General features: G+C 32.9%; 1 long non-coding RNA gene across 2 annotated transcripts in view; it reads right to left on the bottom strand.

Moving 5' to 3' along the window:
* LOC139362170 (uncharacterized) overlaps positions 1 to 22,870 on the bottom strand; it is a 215,935-nt gene that overhangs the window by 69,684 nt on the left and 123,381 nt on the right. The window contains exons 3-4 of one of the 2 annotated variants that reach the window (XR_011620529.1): positions 3,689 to 3,803; positions 2,827 to 2,856 (exon numbers count right to left, since the gene is read on the bottom strand). This is a non-coding gene — a long non-coding RNA (uncharacterized lncRNA). The remainder of the gene's footprint in view (positions 1 to 2,826; positions 2,857 to 3,688; positions 3,804 to 22,870) is intronic. The other variant, XR_011620530.1, reaches the window with a different exon arrangement.

The following is a 22,870-nucleotide window of genomic DNA, read 5'->3' as shown; positions in this document are numbered from 1 at the left end:
TGCAAGCTCTGCCTCCATTAGCCGGGCGTGGCGGTGCTATTGTATTTTATATGTGGTGTAAAACAGTTGTTCTTCCAGTGTGGCCCAGGGAAGCCAAAGGACTGGACATCCCTGATCTAAAGAATTATAAATTAAACGATGTTAGCTGATAAACTCCTTTCAAGTACACAGAAGTCTCAGCTCATTATTCAATGCTTTTCGCTTAAAGATTCATGAATATACAAGGATCACACATATTTGAGGGAAGTCAGTGTCTTTTGTTGCCGTACCTAGAAATAAAACCTGAGAGAGTGATTATATATCAGATTTTAAGGGAGTTTTATTGAGGAAAGTTCACTCACTAATGAGTGAGGAAAACAAGATAGGGAAGAATAAGGAGCTAGTTAAATATTTTGTCTCGGGAAAGTCTAGCTTAAGTCATAGAGCGTAAGTTACATTGCAACACTGTTCCACCTTGACAAAAGGGACCTGTGTACCTCTCGTATCAGTCATCATCTGCAGTTTGCCCCAGGGAGAAATGTAAGCCTTCCCAAGCAAGGCAGCTGAAGGCAACTCTCTCAAACAGAAGGCAACTCTAAGCTGTGAACTGTTAGCAGACACCACAATTATCCACTAGAGAATGGGAAAATCAGCCTGGTAAAGAGGGACTGTATGGGGTACAAATAGCACTTATTACAGACAATAACCTAAAAGAAAAATAATATCAAGACAAAAAAATTAAATCTAATTTGATTGAATGAGAGATAATAGACAAGAGAATATGGAAAACTCTAATTACTAATCTTTGGCATAGTTTGGATATTTGTCTCCACCCTAATCTCACATTGAGATGTGATCCCCAGTGCTGGAGGTGGGGCCTAGTGGGAAGTGTTTGGATCATGGCTGTGGATCCCTCATGAATGGATCAGGCCACCTCCTTGGTAATAAGTGAGCTCTCACTCTGTGTTCACATAACATCTGGTCATGTAAACGTGTGTGGCACTTCCCCCTCCACTCTCTCTCCCATTTGATCCTGCTTTCACTGTGTGATGTGCCTGCTCTCCCTTCGCTTTTTGCCATGATTGTAAGCTTTCCCCAGAAGCTGAGCAGATGCCAGCATGATGGTTCCTGTAAAGCCTGAAGAACTGTGAGCCAATTAAATCTCTTTCCTTTATAAATTATCCAGTCTCGGGTATTTCTTCATGGCAATGCAAGAATGGACTAACACAATCTTCAAACAGAAAAATCTTCAGAAGATTTTTCAATCAATTAAACAAAAGCGAAATACTATTTTAAAGAGGTTTCACCCTAGATAATGTTAGAGTAGTTTGTTTAAGACTAGCCATTTGCCAGTAATCATTATAAACTCTGGCAGAGAGGTATAGAGGAGAAGGTAAACTAACAAACTGAAGTCTCAGAAAAATCACCAAAAGCAAACAGGAACTAATGGGGCATAAAATTTTTAAAGAGGTTGCATAACACACGAGATCAACATCTAAGCAGAATTTTCCCTCAGTGAATTCCCCAGTTAACAGCAGACACCAGGGATAAGGCTCTAGCAGAAAATGTTAGCATTAAAAGGTTACAAAGTCAGGATTCAGAGTTCTGAACTACTTAGAGCAATGTTTTCCAACCTTTTTGGCATCAGGGACTGGTTTCGTGGAGGACAATTTTTCCACAGATAAAGTAGGGGTGAGCATTAGATTCTCATAAGAAGCATGCAACCTACTTCTTGTGCATGCATAGTTCACAAGAGGGTTCACACTCCTATAAGAATCTTTTGCCACACTAATCTGATAGAAGGCAGAGCTCAGGCATAATGCTCACTTGATTGCTGCTTGCCTCCTGCTGTGTGGCCTGGTTCCTAACAGTCCATGGACTGCTACTAGACTGCGGCCTGGGAACTGGGGACCTCTGACTTAAAGTCTATAGACCAGGGTGTCCAATCTTTGGGTTTCTCTAGGCCAAACTGCGAGAAGAAGAATTGTCTTGGGCCACACATAAAAAACACTAACACTAACAATAGCTGAGGAGCTTAAAAAAAAACTCAAGAAAAAATCTCATAATGTTTTAAGAAAGTTTACAGATTGGTGTTGGGCAGCATTCAAAGCCATACTGGGCCGCATGTGGCCTGTGAGCCATGGGTTGGACAAGCCTACCATGGAGAATCACAGAGAGGAGGGCTTAAAAATCCCCTTGTAATTTTCCTTGAATCCTTGGTTGATTCCTAAAATGTTTATGCACAAGACAAGATTTCAGGGAACTCTATAGAAAGCAAAATTGCAAAGGCAAATCCACTGAGCAGAGAATTTTACAACCACCAGGTGCTATGCAGACAGTTTGGAGTCTTGCTGGGTTAGAACATAGCACATTTTCCACTGAAACTCAAGAAGGAGTGAGCCTTAGAAATAAGAAACATGATTTATGACTAAAGGATATGCTCTAGAATTAAGGGGAGAGCTAAAATCACCTACTCCCTCAAAAAAGTTGAAAATGCAGCATCCACAAAGTAATCAAAGTAATGTTGATCAGTAACTTCCTTCCCTGCAAGGGCAAAACTAAACACTATTTGGACAAAGATAAGTAAATTCTAGAGTCTCTATGATGTATCAATGTATGATGTAAAACGTCTATTATATAAAATAAAACTTAGTATACAATGACAAATAGGGAAAAAGTGCAATCCACAAACAAGAGCAAAACCAGACAATATAAGGAGACCCATAGACTACTTAGCAGATCAGAAGTTTAAAATAACTGTAAATATTTTTTTAAAATTATAACAAACGTTTATTATAATGGGTAGGTAATCAGTAATCTTAGGACAAGTATAAACCATTACCTTACCTGTATCCCACCCTTTCAATAATGGAGACACTAGAATTTAAAAATATAATAATAAAATTATCATGTGGGCTTAAAAACAGACTGACACTACAGAAGAAAAATGATCAGTAAATCAGCAGAAATGTTACAAAAATTCAAACTGAAGCACAAGAGGAAATATATAAGAAAAATAGAGAAAAACTCAATAACTAATAAGGCAGTAAAGAATATGCTAATATATGTGCAATTTCAAGATGAAAGAAAAAGAAAAAATTCTAAATTTTGATAAAAAGAAACAGAACATTAACTGTACAAAATTATGTATTTGTATACTTCTTATGCTTTCTAAGTAGTTGTATTATTGAGATTTTGGGCCAGACAGCTGTTTGTTGTTGGAGGCTGTCCTGTGCATTGTGGATGCTTAGCTGAATCTCTAGCCTCTACCCACTGTAAGCCAGTAGCACCCCGCAATATGGCCAATCAAAATGACTGGAAACCATGTCAAATGCTTCATGGGGGTGGGTGGGGGATAAAATAATAATCTTCAGTTAAGAACACATGATATTAGCTTTCTGTATTAATTTTCCATTGCCAATGTAAGAGGTCTCCACAATTTTAATGACTTAAAACATTACACACTTATCATTTTAGAGTTTTCTAGTTCATAAGTCCAGGTAGAGTGTAGCTTAAGTAAGTCCTATGTCTAGAGACTCACAAGGCTCAACTCAAGGTATCAGCATACTTTTCTGGAGGAAACTGATATATCAATTTCCAAGCATTTTCAGTTTGTTGGCCAAAGTCAATTCCATACTGTTGTGAGACTGAGGTTCCCATTTCCTTGCTTGCTATAAACCGGGAAATATTCTCCACTTCTAGAGGTTACCTGCATTTCCTGGTTTGGAGCCTGTTTCATCTTCAATGCCAGGAATAGCAAGCAAAATTGTTTTCATGTTTCAAATCCCTCTGTCCTTCCTTCTGTCACATCACTCTACCTTCACCTGGAATAAATCATTCAGATGTTTATCATTGTAGTCGTAGTTCCAAATTTAAATTCTAAAAAATAAAAAAAAAATCAAAATAGAATATTTTGTTTTTTATTTAGGACAGTAAAGCTTCAAAATCAGTTTAATCTATTTTTTTCTTTATAGTTAAGTTGACTTTGTTTCCACTATAAAAATAAAAATGTCTCTTACTAAATGTACATGCAATCTGAAGGTGCTATATGGAAATTCTATGACTTATCTTATTATCTAATATTTAAAACAATAGTTTAATTTAAATCTGCTGCAATAACTTGGTTACCTACTATAGTAAAAGAGAAAAGTAAAAGCAGAATTGATGAGATGTTCTCTCTCAGTTCAGAAATTCTATGATTCTACAGTGAAATTAAAAAGTTCTGAGGAAAAGAGCAGTACAAATTGAAGTTTTGGCTTACCTTTTTGATAAAGGTAGCATAATGCTTTTTCTCGATTGATTATTTAAGAATGCATTTTAGTTGAGGCAATGGTTAAGAGGCTAAAAACAAAATAATAACTTACTTTTTCATGTTTAGTACTCAGCAGCTCTTTGGGGATAAGTGAATATTTTATTACTATAGAATGCTTTAGAGATTGAATTGACAGCTGGAGAAAAAATGATTGCTAATTACAAGACATAAAGGCATGAATAACACAGAAATAGCATGTGAAAACATAACATTATTCTTATAGAATATATTTTGTATATTTAGTGTCCCAGATAGAATATAAGAAAAATTCCAAGCTTCCATCACATGGGATTATTTTTCTGTGTGTTTAGATATTCTGTGAAAGAAAGTAGCAGTATACATTACTTCATTACAATTAGCTCATACTCTTCAGTTCCGCAAGGGAAGCTATGAATATTATGCCATAATCAGTGTTCTATAATTTTGATGTGAGGAAGTTAATAAAGAAAAGAGAGAAGAATCAAATAGACACAATAAAAAATGATAAAGGTGATATAACCACTGATCCCACAGAAGTACAAACTACCATCAGATAATACTATAAACACCTCTATGCAAATAAACTAGAAAATCTAGAAGAAATGGATAAATTCCTGGACACATACACCCTCCCAAGACTAAACCAGGAAGAAGTTGAATCTCTGAATAGACCAATAACAAGTTTTGAAATTGAGGAAGTAATTAACAGCCTACCAACCAAAAAAAGCCCAGGACCAGACAGAGTCACAGGTGAATTCTACCAGAGGTACAAAGAAGAGCTGGTACCATTCCTTCTGAAACTACTGCAAACAATAGAAAAAGAGGGACTCCTCCGTAACACATGTGATGAGGCCAGCATCATCCTAATACAAAAACCTGGCAGAGACACAACAAAAAAAGAAAGTTTCAAGCCAATAAACCTGATGAACATCAATGCAAAAATCCTGATTAAATACCGGCAAACTGAATCCAGCAGCACATCAAAAAACTTATCCACCACGATCAAGTCGGCATCATATCTGGGATGCAACACTGGTTCAACATTCGCAAATCAATAAACATAATTAATCACATAAACAGAACCAATGACAAAAACCATATGATTATCTCAATAGATGCAGAAAGGGCCTTTGATAAAATTCAACATCCCTTTATGCTAAAAACACTCAATAAACTAGGTATAGATGGAACATATCTCAAAATAATAAGAGCTATTTATGACAAACCCACAGCCAATATCATATTGAATGGGCAAAAGCTGGAAGCATTTCCTTTGAAAACTGGCACAAGACAAAGGTGCCCTCTCTCACCACTCCTAATCAACATAGTATTGGAATTTCTGGTCAGGACAATCAGGCAAGAGAAATAAATAAAGAGTATTCAAATAGGAAGAGAGAAAGTCAAATTGTCTCTCTTTGCAGATGATATGATTGTATATTTAGAAAACCCTATTATCTCTGCCCCAAAACTCTTTAAACTGATAAGAAACTTCAGCAAAGTCTCAGGACATAAAATCAATGTGCAAAAATCACACGCATTTTTATACACCAATAATAGAGAGCCAAATCATGAGTGAACTCCCATTCACAATTGCTATAAAGAGAATAAAATACCTAGGAATACAACTTACCAGGGACTCGAAGGACTTCTTCAAGGAGAAATACAAACCACTGTTCAAGGAAATAAGAGAGGACACAAACAAATGGAAAAACATTTCATCCTCATGGATAGGAAGAATCAATATTGTGAACATAGAAATATTGTTTAAAGTAATTTAGAGATTCAGTGGTATTTCCATTAAGCTACCATTGAATTTCTTCACTGAATTAGAAAAATCTACTTTAAATTTTATATGGAACCAAAAAAGAGCCTGTATAGCCAAGACAATCCTAAGCAAGAAGAACAAAGCTGGAGGCATCACGCTACCTGACTTCAAACTATACTACAAGGTTACAGTAACCAAAGCAGCATGGTACTGGTACCAAAACAGATATACAGACTAATGGAACAGAACAGAAACCTCACAACATATCTGCAACCATCGGATCTTCAACAAACCTGACAAAAACAAGCAACAGGGGAAAGGATTCCCTATTTAATAAATGGTGCTGGAAAACTGGCTAACTATATTCAGAAAACAGAAACTGGAACCCTTCCTTACACCTTATACAAAAATTAACTCAAGATGGATTAAAGACTTAAATGTAAAACCCAAAACCATAAAAACCCTAGAAGAAAAAGCTTGGCAATGTCATTCAGGATATAGGCATAGACAAAGACTTCATGACTAAAACACCAAAAGCTATTGCAACAAAAGTCAAAATTGACAAACGGGATCTAATCAAACTAAAGAGCTTCTGCACAGCAAAAGAAACTATCATCAGAGTGAACAGGTAACTTACAGAATGGGAGAAAATTTTTGCAATCTACCCATCTGACAAAGGGCTAATGTCCAGAATTTTCAAGCAACTTAAACAAATTTACAAGAAAAAAACAAACCCATCAAAAGGTGGGCAAAGGACATGAACAGACACTTCTCAAAAGAAGACATTGATGCAGCCAACAAACATGAAAAAATTCTCATCATCACTGTTTATTACAGAAATGCAAATCAAAACCACAATGAGATACCATCTCATTTCAGTTAGAATGGCAATTATTAAAAAGTCAGGAAACAACAGATGCTGATGAGGTTGTGGAGAAATAGGAATGCATTTACACTGTTGGTGGGAGTGTAAATTAGTTCAACCATTATGGAAGACAGTGTGGCAATTCCTCAAGGATATAGAACCAGAAATACCATTTGACCCAGCGATCCTATTACAGGATATATAGCCAAAGGATTATAAATCATTCTACTAAAAAGACACATGTACATGTATGTTTATTACAGCACTATTTACAATAGCAAAGACTTGGAACTAACCCAAATGCCCATCAATGATAGACTGGATAAAGAAAATGTGGCACATATACACCATGGAATACTATGCAGACATAAAAAAAAAAAATGAGTTCATGTCCTTTGCAGGGACATGGATGAAGCTAGAAACCGTTATTCTCAGCTAACTAACACAGGAACAGAAAACCAAACACCACATGTTCTCACTCATAAGTGGGAGCTGAACAATGAGAACACATAGACACAGGGAGGGGAACATCACACACTGGGGCCTGTTGGTGGGTGGAGGGGAAGGGGAGGGAGAATATTAGGACAAATACTTAATACATGTGGGGCTCAAAACCTAGATGACAGGTTGATAGGCGCAGCAAATCACCGTGGTACATGTATACCTATGTAACAAACCTGCATGTTCTGCACATGTATCCCAGAACTTAAAGTAAAATAATTACTTTTTAAAAAATCTTACCAGCTAGAGAGTTTAACTTTCAGAGAAAAAGTTCATCAAAATTTTATGATAACTCCAGATATATTTCATATAGTCTCTAACGAAAGCAACAAAGGACCTTTTATTGGTATTCTAATTTTTTCTACTTTGCTGTATTTTCCTAAAGATTCAATTTTAAGTGCTATCCACATTATAATATTAGATTTCAAAACCATCTACACCCTGAAGATGGCTTACCATAACTTCCACAAGTGTATAAAGCATGTTTGAGGGAAAACCAAAAATAATATAGCATTTTGTACAAGTTAATAATGGGAAGGGATATTAATCACAGTCTGAATACTGAGAAAATTCTACTATTTGCTCACTTTGACTCACTGTAGTTGTTGAATTTTAGCAACTCTAAGAAATGTTTCCTTGCAGTTCTACAACCTAATTTTAAACCTAACATATTCATACCAAGACATTCTGATAAGATTCTCTTCAGAAGTGTCATTTATAACACTAAGATTGACAAGATAAATTCAAATGAAGAAATAAATGAATTAGTGAAATAGCTTATAAACATACATGGAAATTTCATTAATCAATAAAGCTAAATATCACCCTTATTTATCAACAATTTGCAAAGTAAAAGATATTGAAAAAAACAGGTTTTCATTAGCAATAGCAAATATTAATCTTCAACTTAGTACTAAACTTAATGAGAACCGGGTTAAAACAAATGAGAAAGTCACAAATTCTAACGGAAAATTTTAAAATAGAAAGTAATCAATGGTAAATATACTATGTTCTTAGAAGAAAATACTAAGTGCTATAGAAAGGTCTGTTCTCACCAAGTTAATTTATAGATTTAACATATTTTAAATTAAAAATTCAACCACATTTTAAAAGGAATTACTTAAAATAATTATAAAATGTATAAGGATACATAAACAGTCAAGAACATTCAGTTGTATTCTAAAGAAAAATACATTCTTGGGTTGCAGGAAAGATGTAAGAATTATGAAGTCAGGAAGACCTGCCTCATATGATAATGTGTCTTAAATATCTTAAAACACACCATGTAAACTCAGAAATACAGATCGATGGATAAAAATTGTGAATTTATGAACAAACCCCTTTTTTGAGTAAATTTTTAAGAGAAAAACAAAGCTGTAAAAGTAAGAGAAAAGCTTAATGAATCCTACCAGAAAATCTCGAGTTATATTAAGGGAAAATGTACATTGTATTATAAACACTTGTAAGGAAGAAATAAACTTAAAACAAGTTTAAAACTCAAATGACAGGCCAGTGAAAATAAGTTCTATTTCTTACTTTGCTTGAGAAACAAAATTTCTTTTGTTTTATGTAGTTGAGAAAAAAATAACAATTGATTGGAGACTATCCAATATATATTTTTGAACTTATCTACAATAAAAAATACACCAATCAACTAGATCAGTCTTTGAAGGATATAGATGTATATATTCATACATGAGATATACATTCATGTTATGTAACAGTGAAACCTGCAATTACTTTTGCACCAACTTAATATTAAATTTTATATTATATACATTATATACACATATATTACATTGTATATTATACTAATTCATTCAGAAAAAAGAAAGTTACACGAAACATCTTACAGTAAGGATTGTCAAAAACAAGTAAACTATAAAATCTTAATAAAAAGCCTTTGAAAGAATATTCTTGTTTTAACTAAATATTAGACTTTTTAATGTCTAAAACCTTTTTGAGAGAAAAATAACTATGGCAAAGTCCTCCATGAAATATACTATGATATAATAATGAAAAGATGGCTTGATAAAACTAGCCAAAGCTAAGTGTAAGTTAAATCCTCTGTGTGGGTGAGGTCTTATGTAATGATTAGATGATTTATGAGAAATTAATATTGGAAGGCAAGTGAAAAAATATCTCTAAATCAGGGAATATAGTATGTGAGAACTATGTAGGTGTATGACAGTGAGTGCAAGATGTCGAAATATTTTTACTCTTTACTTTGCAAAGTATAATCACTGTAAAATTGTGAAGTGTGTATATTTAGTGCCACATAGTATATCTTTAATGGTGCAAATGGGAACACACTGTACAAAAAGTTCTCTGTTAAGGTACCCATCAAGGATGTTTAATTCTACATCTTTGTAATGCAGATGAATTAACAAAACTGTGGGAATTTTGACTTTGGAATTCCTGACTCTTGCCTTGTTAATTTCTCAACCTTAATGTTCCAATATCAGATCCAAATGACTACACATGGTGGATATTACTATCAGCTCAAGATGTTTCTAGAATGTAGAATTTACACTTAAAAAATCATTTGAGAGGGAAGAGAAAAGCAAAAACAATCAGAGTCTGTTCTGTTGATTAGCAGCAGATATCTTTATTAGTTGGATGAGAATGTGAAAATGAACCCACAGTAGTGACAGAAGGTGGGAAAGTGACAGAAAACCATGATTATTTTGATTATTTATACATGTAAAATGTGTGAAATAAACCTCAGATTTTGGAGGAAAATGTCTAAAGGATAAAAAGCAAAGAACTATATTTATAAGTGTTTACTGACTTAAAGTAAAGCCAAAACTACCTTTAAAGATAATGTACATACACACAAAAATAGTTGCCAGCATGAGATATCCAGGGAAACTTTTGAAATATTACTGTGTTACCTCATGAAGGATTGTGGCATAAGCAACAACATAGCGAAGGTGTTTCCTTGCATATTCTCTAATATTGCCTGTTTTCTGCTTCATTGCTTAGGTTAGGAAAAGTGGTAGAAAAGATTGGGTAATTATGTTTTTTTTCATTTTTATAAGAGAACATCATGATTGGAGATTGTGGTGTCTAACTAGAAACATTGCATTTTTAACAACTGATGCTCATAAGACTTTACCTTAACAGCAATCAGGCCTTGAAAGGCATCTTAAAACAGATGTACTTGAACATGACTCCATGTTTAGAGTTTGATGAGCCAGAGGGGCTTCCCAATTCTCACATGGACAGTTTCTTATCTATTACACATCATTCCTCTTTATCTACAGTGTTACACATTCAATACATGCATGTAATTTCTGTCTGTTTTGCAGTCATCACTCAAGTAATGTGGAAGGTTAAATAGGCATCTCAAAGCTTGGAAAATGTGTTAGGCTTCAGTATTCCAGTGCTGTTGGTTTACTAGAAAAATATTCATTTTAAAATTTATTTATAATTGAATTATTGATAGAATTTATTAAAATTTAAATGAAAGACAAAAGTAGGGGTGTGTGTGTTTGTGCGTGTGTGTTGTGCATTCTAGAGAACAAAAATCAGTTTTAAATGCTGAAAAACTTTTGACAAAAAGTTCTAGTAAGGGATTTTAGAATTCAATTTGTTCAAATAGTATAGATAAATGAGAAGTTTTCTCATCAAATCTGCTGTAGTAACCAAAAGAGAAGTGCTTTTTTCAAATAAATATTATTTTCATAATTATCACCATATAAACATTTATTGATGCTTACAGAATAGACATACAGATTGACATCCTTTGTTGCTATAGATATAGATTATCCAAATAAAAAAACTATTGAATGCATAATACATTTTGGTGACTGAATGTCTATTTATTCTGTGTATGCAAAATAATGAAGTAGGTAATGAATTAGGCCATGAATGTATCTCTCCCCTATTCTTCTTGCGTGCCCCTTCTCCCTTCAGATATGATGACTCTTATTTGCCTAGTGATTTGTTCTTTCACTCAGATGCTAAGTCTTCCCTCTTTGCTTCAGTGGTATTACAGCCAATGCTTTGGCCTTTGCACTGTTCACTTCTCCTTCTATTGTACTCAAATAATCAAATATTAACCAAATACCCTACTCTTTATTGTAATGAATGAGATAGATTTGGAAATATTTTTTAAAAGACATAAGAATTGTTCCCAGATATTTAAATCCAGTAGAAGAGAAAATATATGTATGCAGATCATTTAATAAATTATAGAATGTGATAAAAAGATATTGCTGGAAACTGGAGGATAAAGAGGTATGAACAAAGCAGAGATGAGAAAAAATATGCTAAAAGCAGAAAAAAACAAAGTAAAAAATATGGAGGGATAAAAAGTCTAGGTAGACGTGAAGAATAACAATTGTATTTGGCTAGAACGGTGGTTAAGGGGAAATGATCAAAGTTCATCTTTCATAGCACTTTGTAGTACTTTGATTTTAAACCATAAAAGTCCTTGGGTGAAGAATGCAAGTTTCATTCTTTGGCAAAGGTAGGCAAAGGTTTTTGAGAAAGGAATGGACATGATTAAATCTATGATTTAGGTAAAACTATTCTGGAAAACAGTGGGAATTAACTTCACAAGTAAACACAAACAATATTTTTACAGTTTTAATTTTGGTAACAGTTAAAATGAAGGAATAAAGTTACTAGTGATGAAAACGAATTCATGAAATAAAATTGGGGAAAACTCAAAAGACAAAGATAGGTATGGAAGAGTTTAATGTGCTTCAAAATATACCATTAAATCCCTTTTTCATTTAGGCTAAAATTTTTGAGGGCAGGAGTTTAAAAAATTTTGTTATCACTGCTGAAGTCTCATTGTCTAGAAGAGAACCTGGCACACAGTAGTTCATCAATACCAATTGTGTAATGAATCTAACTTATCTTGATATTAATCAAAATCTTAGGCTAAAAAATCTAATTATCTTCCATACTCAGATTTATATTAATTATGAACTCATTTTCTAGTTCCCAGTGAATTAATTCAAATAAATAAGTCACTGTCAAAAACTGTTTTCACTCCCATCTCTCACCATATGTAGAAATCAATTCAAAATGGATTAAACACTTAAATCTAAGACCTCAAACAATGAAACTACTATAAGAAAACATTGGGGAAACCCTCCAGAACATTAATCTGGGCAAAAATATCTTGAGCAATACCCCCCAAGCACAGGCAGCCAAAGGAAAAATGGACAAATGAGATCACATCAAGTTAAGAAACTTATGCACAGCAAAGAAAACAGTCAACAAAGTGACGAGACATCCTACACTATAGGAGAAAGTATTTGCAAACTATCTATCTGACAGAAGATTAATAACTAGAATATACAAGATGATCAAACAATTCAACAGGGAAAAGTCTAATACTCTGATTAAAATGAGCAACATCATCGATCACCAGAGAAATGCAAACCAAAACTATAATAAAATATCATTTCACTGCAGTTAAAATAAATAATTGTCTATTCAAGGTTTCCTTTATGGAGTTTGAATTGTTTCAGTACATCACAATACAATAGAATAATTCATAGAACCTTAAGAGTGATACACCAACCAGCCAGGCGCAGTGGCTCACACCTGTAATCCCAGCACTTTGGGAGGCCAAGGCAGGTGAATCACAAGGTCAGTAGTTCGAGACCAGCCTGGCCACCATGGTGAAACCCCGTCTCTAGTAAAAATACAAAAATTAGCTGGGTGTGGTGGTGGGCGCCTGAAACTCAGCTACTTGGGAGGCTGAGGCAGGAGAATCATTTGAACCCGGGAGGCAGAGGTTGCAGTGAGTCAAGATCGCTCCACTGTACTCCATCCTGGGTGACAGTGTGAAACTCTGTCTCAAAAAGAAAAACAAAAATACATTGATACACCATCCAAAGCTATAATCTCCATTCTATGATATCAGGGCTTGTTCCTCTCCAACTCCATCCTTCCAACCAAGCACCCATTCTTCATGTGTCAGGTACAGTGTCTTCTTGAGTCACTCTGGTGACACAGTGTTAAATAAAGCAGAATCCCTATGTTCAAAAAGGTTTAGAGCTCATGGAAAAGTTTCTCCAGAGACTTTTCTATGTAACATTGAATCCTAGAGAATATACAGATGATCAAAATCAACATAATTTCAGAATTTCTCACAACCAGTCTTTTTAAAACAAAAGTGCAGTCTCTGAGATCAGGGCATTCTAAATAGAAGTCCTGGTTCCACACTACTGAAATAGTAGTCCAAATGGTTCTACTAACTTCTGGAACAATAGTGGTTAAAGCAGTATTTTCATAGGAAAATTAAATTAAGCAAATTTGTAAAAAAAAAAAAAAAAATCAAATCAGAATGATCTGAAAATTTTTAGCGTAATTCCATAACTCAAATAGCATTTCAGCCCATCATATAAAATTAAGTATGAAATTATATAGTATAGGAGGTAACTAGAGTACCAGTAGATTCAAAACTTCTAGCTTAGATCTAAGCTGTTTTAAATTGACAACAAAAAATTTAAAATTTATGTATCTTATCAAATTACTAAATAGTTGTTATAGCAGTCACTAACTAAAATATTTTATACATTATCAGGAGATAAATATATAGAGTGGGCTTTCAGAGAGTATGTCACAAACAACGTAAAAGACAATACAGTGTAATTCTAGCCTATATTTTCCATAATTACACTGTGGATAATTTTGCTCTACTGACAATCTGCTTTGCAATGTTTCTGGACTTTCTCAAAAGAAGCTTAGCAAAACTCTACATATTGTGCATATGCAGTGAAGCAATTGTATGCATTTTTATTTATTGTTATTTCCAAGATAGAAATTGACAAGTCTCTTACTTGAGAAGATACCTAGTATATCTCTAGGTAACTATCTTCAGATATGTGTGAATATCTGTATCTTGGAAAACAATTCCAAGTGGTATGGCAATAGAAAAGGTCCAGAAATACAAACAGGCAAAGCTTATAATAGGCTTTGAAATGCAATGAAAGATAGAATTTGCATTGACTGTAACCACTCTCTAGTCATTTTAAACACATCCTCACAGTCTAATCTACAAAGGGTGACCTGCAAATTTTTGCTATTACATCATTCTATAATTACGTTTTATGTCTTGGTTCACTAAAAGATGCCCTAATTTACATTTTATTTAGTTGGAAAATCTCCCGGACCTTATATATTATTTGCTAATATCTGGCAATGTTCTAGAATATTTCTCTGTTTCCACTGCTACCCTGTACCCCTTATTTTGTGGTCTCAAAGGTAATTTCTGGTGTTTCACCATAAACAATACTAGCTACTGGCAATCTGGTTCTCTTTATTTCTTTAAATTTCTCTGATACTTCAGCACTTTGTTTGCTATCCACGGGCTGGCTGATCTCACATGTTAACTGATATGTTAACTCCCCTGCTCAGGAAAAGGAATTACATTCAGGAAGCTAAGACTGACAAGGAAATGAAGCAAAGCATTCCTGATGGTACATACTCTTCTGCCTAGGAGAATCTATAAGCATGTCTTAAATTGTGGTTTTGCAAATAAAAAATGTACTGGTACATAAGAATGTAGGTTGTGGATCACCACTATGCTTGTATAGCTACTGCTTTATAATGAAGTCATCCATCGAAATGCTCAAAATAACACTGGAAGAAATATAAGTAAGTGACAACACAAATTCCAAGCTTTAGTTAAATTTACTATTACCTTTTAGATATGAGATCCATAATGACATCATTATTTTTCTAATCTGTTTTTGCAATCACTGTAACTATTCATTAAGTTTAACCTAGAATCCAAACTAAAAACTGTTCTTAAATGATCAGACTGAAAATTGAGCTAATACAGTACAGTTTTAATTTAGTAATGTCTTTGGCAAGAGCATAGTGACAATATTAATGATCCAGAAGGCAGTTCACAAAGTACTAAGGCATAAAAAATAAATGTGATAAAATCTTAGAAACTGTTGTAAACTAATGTTGAAACTTTGAAGAAACGCATTATACTAAGAGTGGCAAGGGCGTTAAAGCTCAGATGCATGTAAATTATGGAATGTGGAAAAAAATGAGATAAAATTTGCAAAGGCTTCGTGTTCTTACTTGAATATGAATTATAATGGAAAATATTTGACTTAATTAGCAAAGTCTCAACAGCTAAAGAACAAAAACAAAAATAAATTAATAGGAAGGATAAACAAACAGAGAAATACTGACATTAATAGGGCATCTTGTGAATGACAGAAACAGTTACAGGTAATTATTAATTTTATGAAACAATGTACACTGGTGTTTCAGTATAGTGCAATATGTGTTATATAAAACCTATAAAACCTAGAAGTGTGCCCAACCTCCTCAACATAAATTCCATATATCACAGTCATTTTGTAATTTAACCCACACAACACCACAAAGTGACTTTACTTCCTGTCTCTTCAGATGAGTAAATTGGCAGTGTATATGAAAGCACTGGTAATAAACTACAATAAAGTCTGACTTTCTTTTTTCATTTTTTTTTAAAGTTTAATGTGATTTTTTAAATTATAATATTAACATATGGTCAAAACATAAATTTGAATACAAATATAAAATCAAATCAAGGATAACATGAACCTGAAAATAAAAATAAATTTTAACTCTTAGTTCCATAAATAAGTACATTTAACATATCAATATATGTAATTCTAGTATGTATATCTGTATTCCTAACTCACATGGTAGTACCGAATATTTACAATTTGTAGCATGTTCTCTCAATATATCAGAGGCATTTTCTATTTTCATTACATACTATTTAAATCTTGAGTGCAATGTTTTAAAATACTCTATCTCAAAGCTATCCTTCATTTAGTCAGTGCCTTTTTTTGTTGATATTTTAGCTGTTTGTAATAATTGTCATTATAAACTATTTCTAAATTAGTACATTTACATATACATATATTGTCTCTATCATTTTTTATTGTCTTAGGTTTGACTTCTAAGAATTTGAATTCTAGGATAGATTATATGATTTTTAGGACTCTTAAGCAATATAATTTTTGTAAATATTTTTATTTTGAAATTATTTTAGACATACAGAAATCTTTCAAAGACAGGACACAGAATTTTCGTATACTTTTACCTAATAAAATGTAACTTCCCTGGAAGTTCCCCTGAAGTTACATTTTATGTAATCACTGTATATTTGTCAAAACTAAGAAATTAACATGGGTGTAACATCATTAATTAACCTACAGACTTCATTTGGATTCACAGCTTTTTCACTAATGTCCTTTCTCTATGTGAGAATTCAGTCCAGGAGATGACATTGTGTTTAGCCATCATGTTTCCTCAGTCTCCACCAGCCTGGGAGGTTTTCTTGTTTTTTCTGTTTTTCATGACCTTAACACTTTTGAAGAAGACCAATAAAGGAATGTTAACACAATTCTAGATATATTATAAGCTTTAATAATAAAATTTTGAAACAATAAATCAGTTTTAAAAGAGTGAATATTAAGGGGAATGATATAGTTTAGATGTCTGTTCCCTCCAAATTTATTGTTGAAATATGATCCTATTGTTGGAGGCGGGGCCAAGTAGGAGTTGTCTGGGTCATGGGAGATGGATCCATTATGAATGGCTAGATGCCTTCTCCTTTGTAATTAGTTCACAAGAGGTCTGGTTGTTAAAAAGAGTCCGGAACCTCCCACTTCTCTCTCTTGCTCCCTCTTTCACCATGTGACATGCGTGCTTCCCCTTCACTTTCTATCAAAAGTAAAAGTTTCCTAAGGCCTCACCAGAAGCAGATGCCAGCACTATGCTTCTTGTACAGTCTGCAAAGCATGAGCCAAAATAAACCTCTTTTCTTTAAATATTATCCAGTCTCAGGTATTTCTTTATGGCAATGCAAAATGAACTAATAAAGGGCTCTTGATTTTATAAACATACAATAAATTAAATACTTTGTGTAGGTGTAAGAGTCAATATGCTAAGCAACAACAAATATTACAAAGGTAGGAAATAACTACAACCACAAGTCAAAAACATGGTATAACTGAATATATAATTAAAAGAAGCATCAAAAAACTATTAAGAAGAGTTTCCTAAGCAAATGCTGCTTAGGAAAATGGATATTTTAACAAAACTAGGTATTTAAAGTTAGGCTGAGTTAAAAAATTATGGCAAAAAGATAGAAGAAGTAGTCTCTGTGCTCTGATTCCAGAATTCTGGTTAATTTACTTTTATATTTTAAAGTGTTTTCTTCCAGAATATATTTAAATAAGTTAGTAAAAACATTATTCTTATTTTTAACAGACTCTAAGATAATTTGCCATTTTCTTCTTGGATTATATCACTTTTCTTTTCCAAATCATTGATTGGCCATCAACTTTTAGAAGTTAGATAGTTTAAAAATTTGTTGTTTTCATATTTCTGGGACAAATTTTTCTTGGCAGAGATTTGCAGAAAGCCAGATAAGGGATATTACCCATTTAGTTTAGAGTTACTTTTAAATCTCAGGAACTATATCCAGTCATTTTTTAGCTTCAATATGAGGGCTTATTGAATAATTTTCATTTAAAACTCTGCAACAGGCACTTTCACTATTGATCTATGTTATCTTCTCATTTTCTCAATTTCACTCATTTCTCTCTCTCGCTGTCTTTGTCTTGCTCTTTCTCTAATTCCTTCTTCATTCACATTTATTAACTGATGCTAATATGGGGAAAATGATAAAAATATTACATGATTTAATATATATTTCTTAAGTTATCAAATTTAAAAATTGGAAGAAATCTTAAATATTATTTAATCAACCCCTTCATTTCACAGATTAACAGATTAAGGTTCAAATAAGATAAATAATTTCAGACACTTCCATTTCTACCTGGTAACTGGTGGGACAAACGTTTTCTCATGTTATATTCTTGTAAGCAGGACTTAGGTTCTGTGAATATCTTCACAATTATTTGTAGGTGCTCATTCTTCTGGTCTCAGTTTTATGAAATCAAGCTAATTAGATTTAAATAATTACATAAAGGAAATGTTCACATTAAGGTTTAATGACTGATCATGTGAGGACACTGTGCCAAAATATGACAGAATCCTCAGTGACAAAACTTTATGTAAACTGTCTTTGCTTTAGGTCATAGATCACTTGTAGATTTTCCAGATAATATATATGAGAATAAATAAGTAGCAAAAGTGTCTTAAGAATAGAAAAAAAGTCAAAATAGAGGAAATAAAAAAGATATTTTCAATAAAGAAGTTTGAATATATGCAACTGTTTAAGATGTTCTTTAAAATACAGCAAAATGTTGTAATCATTATATTTTGAAGAAATGAGAAGAAATTACCAAAAGAAAAAAGCAGGTTGTACATAGAAGTGACACTTGTCTGGGCATGGCGGCTCGCGCTTGTAATCCCAGCACTTTGGGAGGCTGAGGCGGGCGGATAACGAGGTCAGGAGATTGAGATCATCCTATCCTGGCCAACGTGGTGAAATCCCGTCTCTACTAAAAATACAAAAATTAGCTGGGCGTGGTGGTGCGTACCTGTAGTCTCAGCTACTTGGGAGGCTGAAGCAGGAGAATCATTTGAACCTGAGAGGTGGAGGTTGCAGTGAGCCGAGATCACAGCACTGCACTCCATCCAGGCCACAGAGCGAGACTCCGTCAAAAAAAAAAAAAAAAAGGAAGAAGAAGAAGAAAAGAAGAAAGAAGAGACACTTGCAGCTTTCCAGATAAGGCTGATTTTTCCATAGATGTGAACCTCCCCATAGCGAATCATTCATCAGATATCTGTATATTGCAATGATATGTAGATCATTAAGAATCTGTAATATACGAGAGAATATATGGGAGAGTAAAGATGTGAGTTCTATTATTGAACAAATTAACCATGAAGTAAGAAGTGAGAGTTATGTCAATATGTCTAAAGATTAAACTGGAAATTAACTGCTGCATTTATTAATCCTCTGACCAGAACCGTAAGTAAAGTGTCAACAGAAATAAAAATTTCTGGTGATGAGAATTTCATTTCTACTCAATAAATAGTAATAATCAAATATTTTAATATTTTATTCTGAGCAATTTATAAAAGACTAGCTTCGGGATTCACATGTCTTACAAGTGACTATGTCAGTTAGTGTGAAGTTAATTTGAATGTAGGTAGTCACACCCTAATTTCTGGACCATACATGAAATTCAGACAAATGTAAAGAGTACGATGAAAGCTGCTTATTAGTGTTATATCCTCTAATGTGTGAGAATTCTGCTGAGTATGAAGATTTGATAGCCTTTATAAAATGGTCTTAGTCGTTTCTGCTGAAGAGAAGCCAAGGATCCATGTTTAAAAGTCAAGTAGATGATATCCCACTTCTAGGATCCTCCTGTCTAATTATTTTACTAATATCCTATGGCCCTAGTCATTTGAATAAAAAGGTAGATTCAGCTCAGCCAAGATTTTACTGTATTAAAGATCACAAGCCTGGCCCCTTGCAAGTTTGCTTTAGTAGAACTTGGTCTCCATAACATCAGCTTATTCCTTGTGATGAAAGCCTCAGTGAGCCAGATCACTTGTGAAGGTCAGAAGCTTGCATAACCTCCAGTCATGGAAATCTTGCCTCTATGAACTACTGATTAATAAACTGTTATCTAGTGTAAACAATTAAACAATGAAAAAATATAATTAATAATTTTCATATATTTGACAACAGGCAAAGTACAACTTGGCACAGGAGAGATGAGAAAATAACACAAATCCTATGATCCTCAAATTTTTATCTGAAGGCACTTTCTGGACAGCAGCAAAAGGAGAGGAAAACCAGTGAAGAAATTAAAGAGTTAAGGAGACAGAGCTTGGAACATATTATTTGTAAATATGCAGTGAAAATTTGTAAATGCATATTGTAAATACCTCAACAACAATAAAAAATGAAGATATAAGTAATAAGAGGAAATAAGTGGAATACTAATAAACATAATTCATTCAAAATAATGCAAATTAATCTAAAAAAAGGACACAGGAGAAAATAAAAACCAGTGGATAATCATAAAACACAATATTGATAATTATGCTAAATGTTGAATATCTAAACACTCCAAATTAAAGGCAGAGACTGAATAAAAAAGGAAGACTTACATAACTATAGACAATTGACAAGAAACATAAAGAAAAAGACAGATGGCTTAAAATTGAAAGATAGAAAAAGATGAAGATAATTTTCTATTAATGATAATAAAACTGGAGGAACTATATTAATATCAATGAGGCTAATACCAAATTTAATGAAATATATTTCATGTGCTTATCAAGAAAACATAGCAATCAAAAAATGTATGTGTAATCCCAAAGTTTCAAAATACATAAAGAAAACCTGAAAGAAGTAAAAGAGAAAAACAGACAACTTCACAATTACAGTAATATCTTTCAACAATCCTCTCTTAGTTAATAGACAAGTAGAGCATTGGTGGAACTAGAGAAGAATTAGGACAACTTTACTAATCAAATTTATGTAATAAAATTTATAGATTAATATAAATATTAAAAAATTACAAAGTACACTTTTTTTTTCCAAAGTCATGCAGCATTCACTGAGTTTGACCTTAATTTGGGCTATAAAACCATTCTTAATAAATTTTAACAGGATTGAAATTTTATATGGCAGTTCTCTGACCACAGTGGAATTAAATTAGAAAATACTAACAGAAGTATGCCTAGAAAAATTCCCAAATTTTTGGAAAATAAACATCATAGTCACAAACAAATCCATGGGTGAAAGAAGAAATTACAGAGAAGTTAGGAAATAATTTGAACTAAGTAAAATTAAACACATACTGCCAAAATTTTTGGAAAGCCACCAAACCAAGTTTAGACAAAATTTAATATGTTCAAATGTTTGATCTAGAAAAAAAAATTGTGACCTAAGATTCCTTCTTAAAAAACTAGAAATATAAAAACAAATTCAACTTTAAATAAACAGAACTGATTTTAAAAACTTACATTAAACAAATAGAAAATAGATAATACAGAAATAAATTAAGTCAATAGATTGTTCTTTGAAAAGATAAATATGATTGATAAATTTCTTCTTATATACAGATCAACTGAAAAAGGAGAAACAGATTCCTAATATCAATTAGGTAAGAGTACATATGTACATTTATTATTTGTCAGCTAAAATAATATAAAAGAGTACGTAACACATGAAAGATTTTAAAAAATTTTAAAGAAATGGCTTGAAAATAAATTGGTCTTAGTCTAATGTTATTTATTATTTTCAAAATCAAAAGATGCTTTCTTCTAGAAAAGCAATTGTCTTCAATGCTGCTTGAACATTTTACTTGAAAAATTTGAAAATATGTAACTCTTTTCTTTGATAGTTATAGGTACTTACAGTACCTGGATCCTTGTGGAAAAAAAAATTATATTACAATAGTCCCCCCTTATCTGCAGGGGAATTCAAGGCTCTTAGTCTATGCCTGAAACTGCAGATACTACTGAACCCTACACAGACTATGATTCTTCCTATACATACATACCTATGGTAAAGTTTAATATATAAATTAGGTTCATTGAGATAATACAACAATAATAATAAAATAGAACAGTTATAACAATATGCCAGCATCACTATGCTTATGTTTTGGGGCCATTATTAAGTACAATAAGGATTACTTGTCCATAAGCACTGAATACTGCAGTAGGTTTGATAACTGCGATGGCAACTAAGCAACTAATTGGTAGGTACTATTAACAGCGTGGTTTCACAAGACAAAGAGGTGATCTACCGCCAGACAGGATGGAGCAGGATGGTGGGGGATTTCCTCATGCTATTCAGAATGGCAGTAATTTCAAATCTATGAATTGGATATTTCTAAAATTTTACATGTAATATTTTGAAACACAGGGTAACTGAAACCCCAGAATGTGAACTCTTGGATAAGAGGGAGGGGGACTACCATATACTATTTTTAATAGTACTGTCATTGAAATGAAAGACCACTGGATTTTTTCAGCTTTCATTGATGCTAAATATATTGCCTTAGCCTTTATTATTCTATTATTCTATTCTAGGCCTTTCTCAGAATAATTTAAATATTACTTAACTCAAGATATGGAATACTTTATTGGACAGATAGAAAACATCCTCTTTTTCCTTGAGGAAAGAGAATTAAATAACATTGGCAAAATCCTGTGAGGTACCATCCATCAAGAAAAGTGTACCAGTACCTATTATTCTATCTCTTGTCCAAACTGGAACTACTTCTAGATGATTTTCTTTGATATTTGGCTGCTGGGAAGTATCATTTCAAAATCACTGAAACGATGCAATTATAAGTTGAGACAAATTGCTAATATACTTTCAAAATATGTATGTACATATTCTTTGCTTTAAATCAAACCCATGTTCTTCATATATATATGTAAAAAATATACTCAAAATTCAAAACTCTTTCTATTTTACATAAATTCTGACATTCTGAAAATGCAAACTAATCCTAACATTTTGAAACAGTAAATGAATGTGAAA

The sequence above is a fragment of the Macaca nemestrina genome, chromosome 3, assembly GCF_043159975.1.
Source record: "Macaca nemestrina isolate mMacNem1 chromosome 3, mMacNem.hap1, whole genome shotgun sequence".
Taxonomy (NCBI): Eukaryota; Metazoa; Chordata; class Mammalia; order Primates; family Cercopithecidae; genus Macaca; species Macaca nemestrina.
The sequence above is the reverse complement of the archived record's forward strand: the minus strand, read 5'-3'. Positions and strand labels throughout refer to the sequence as shown.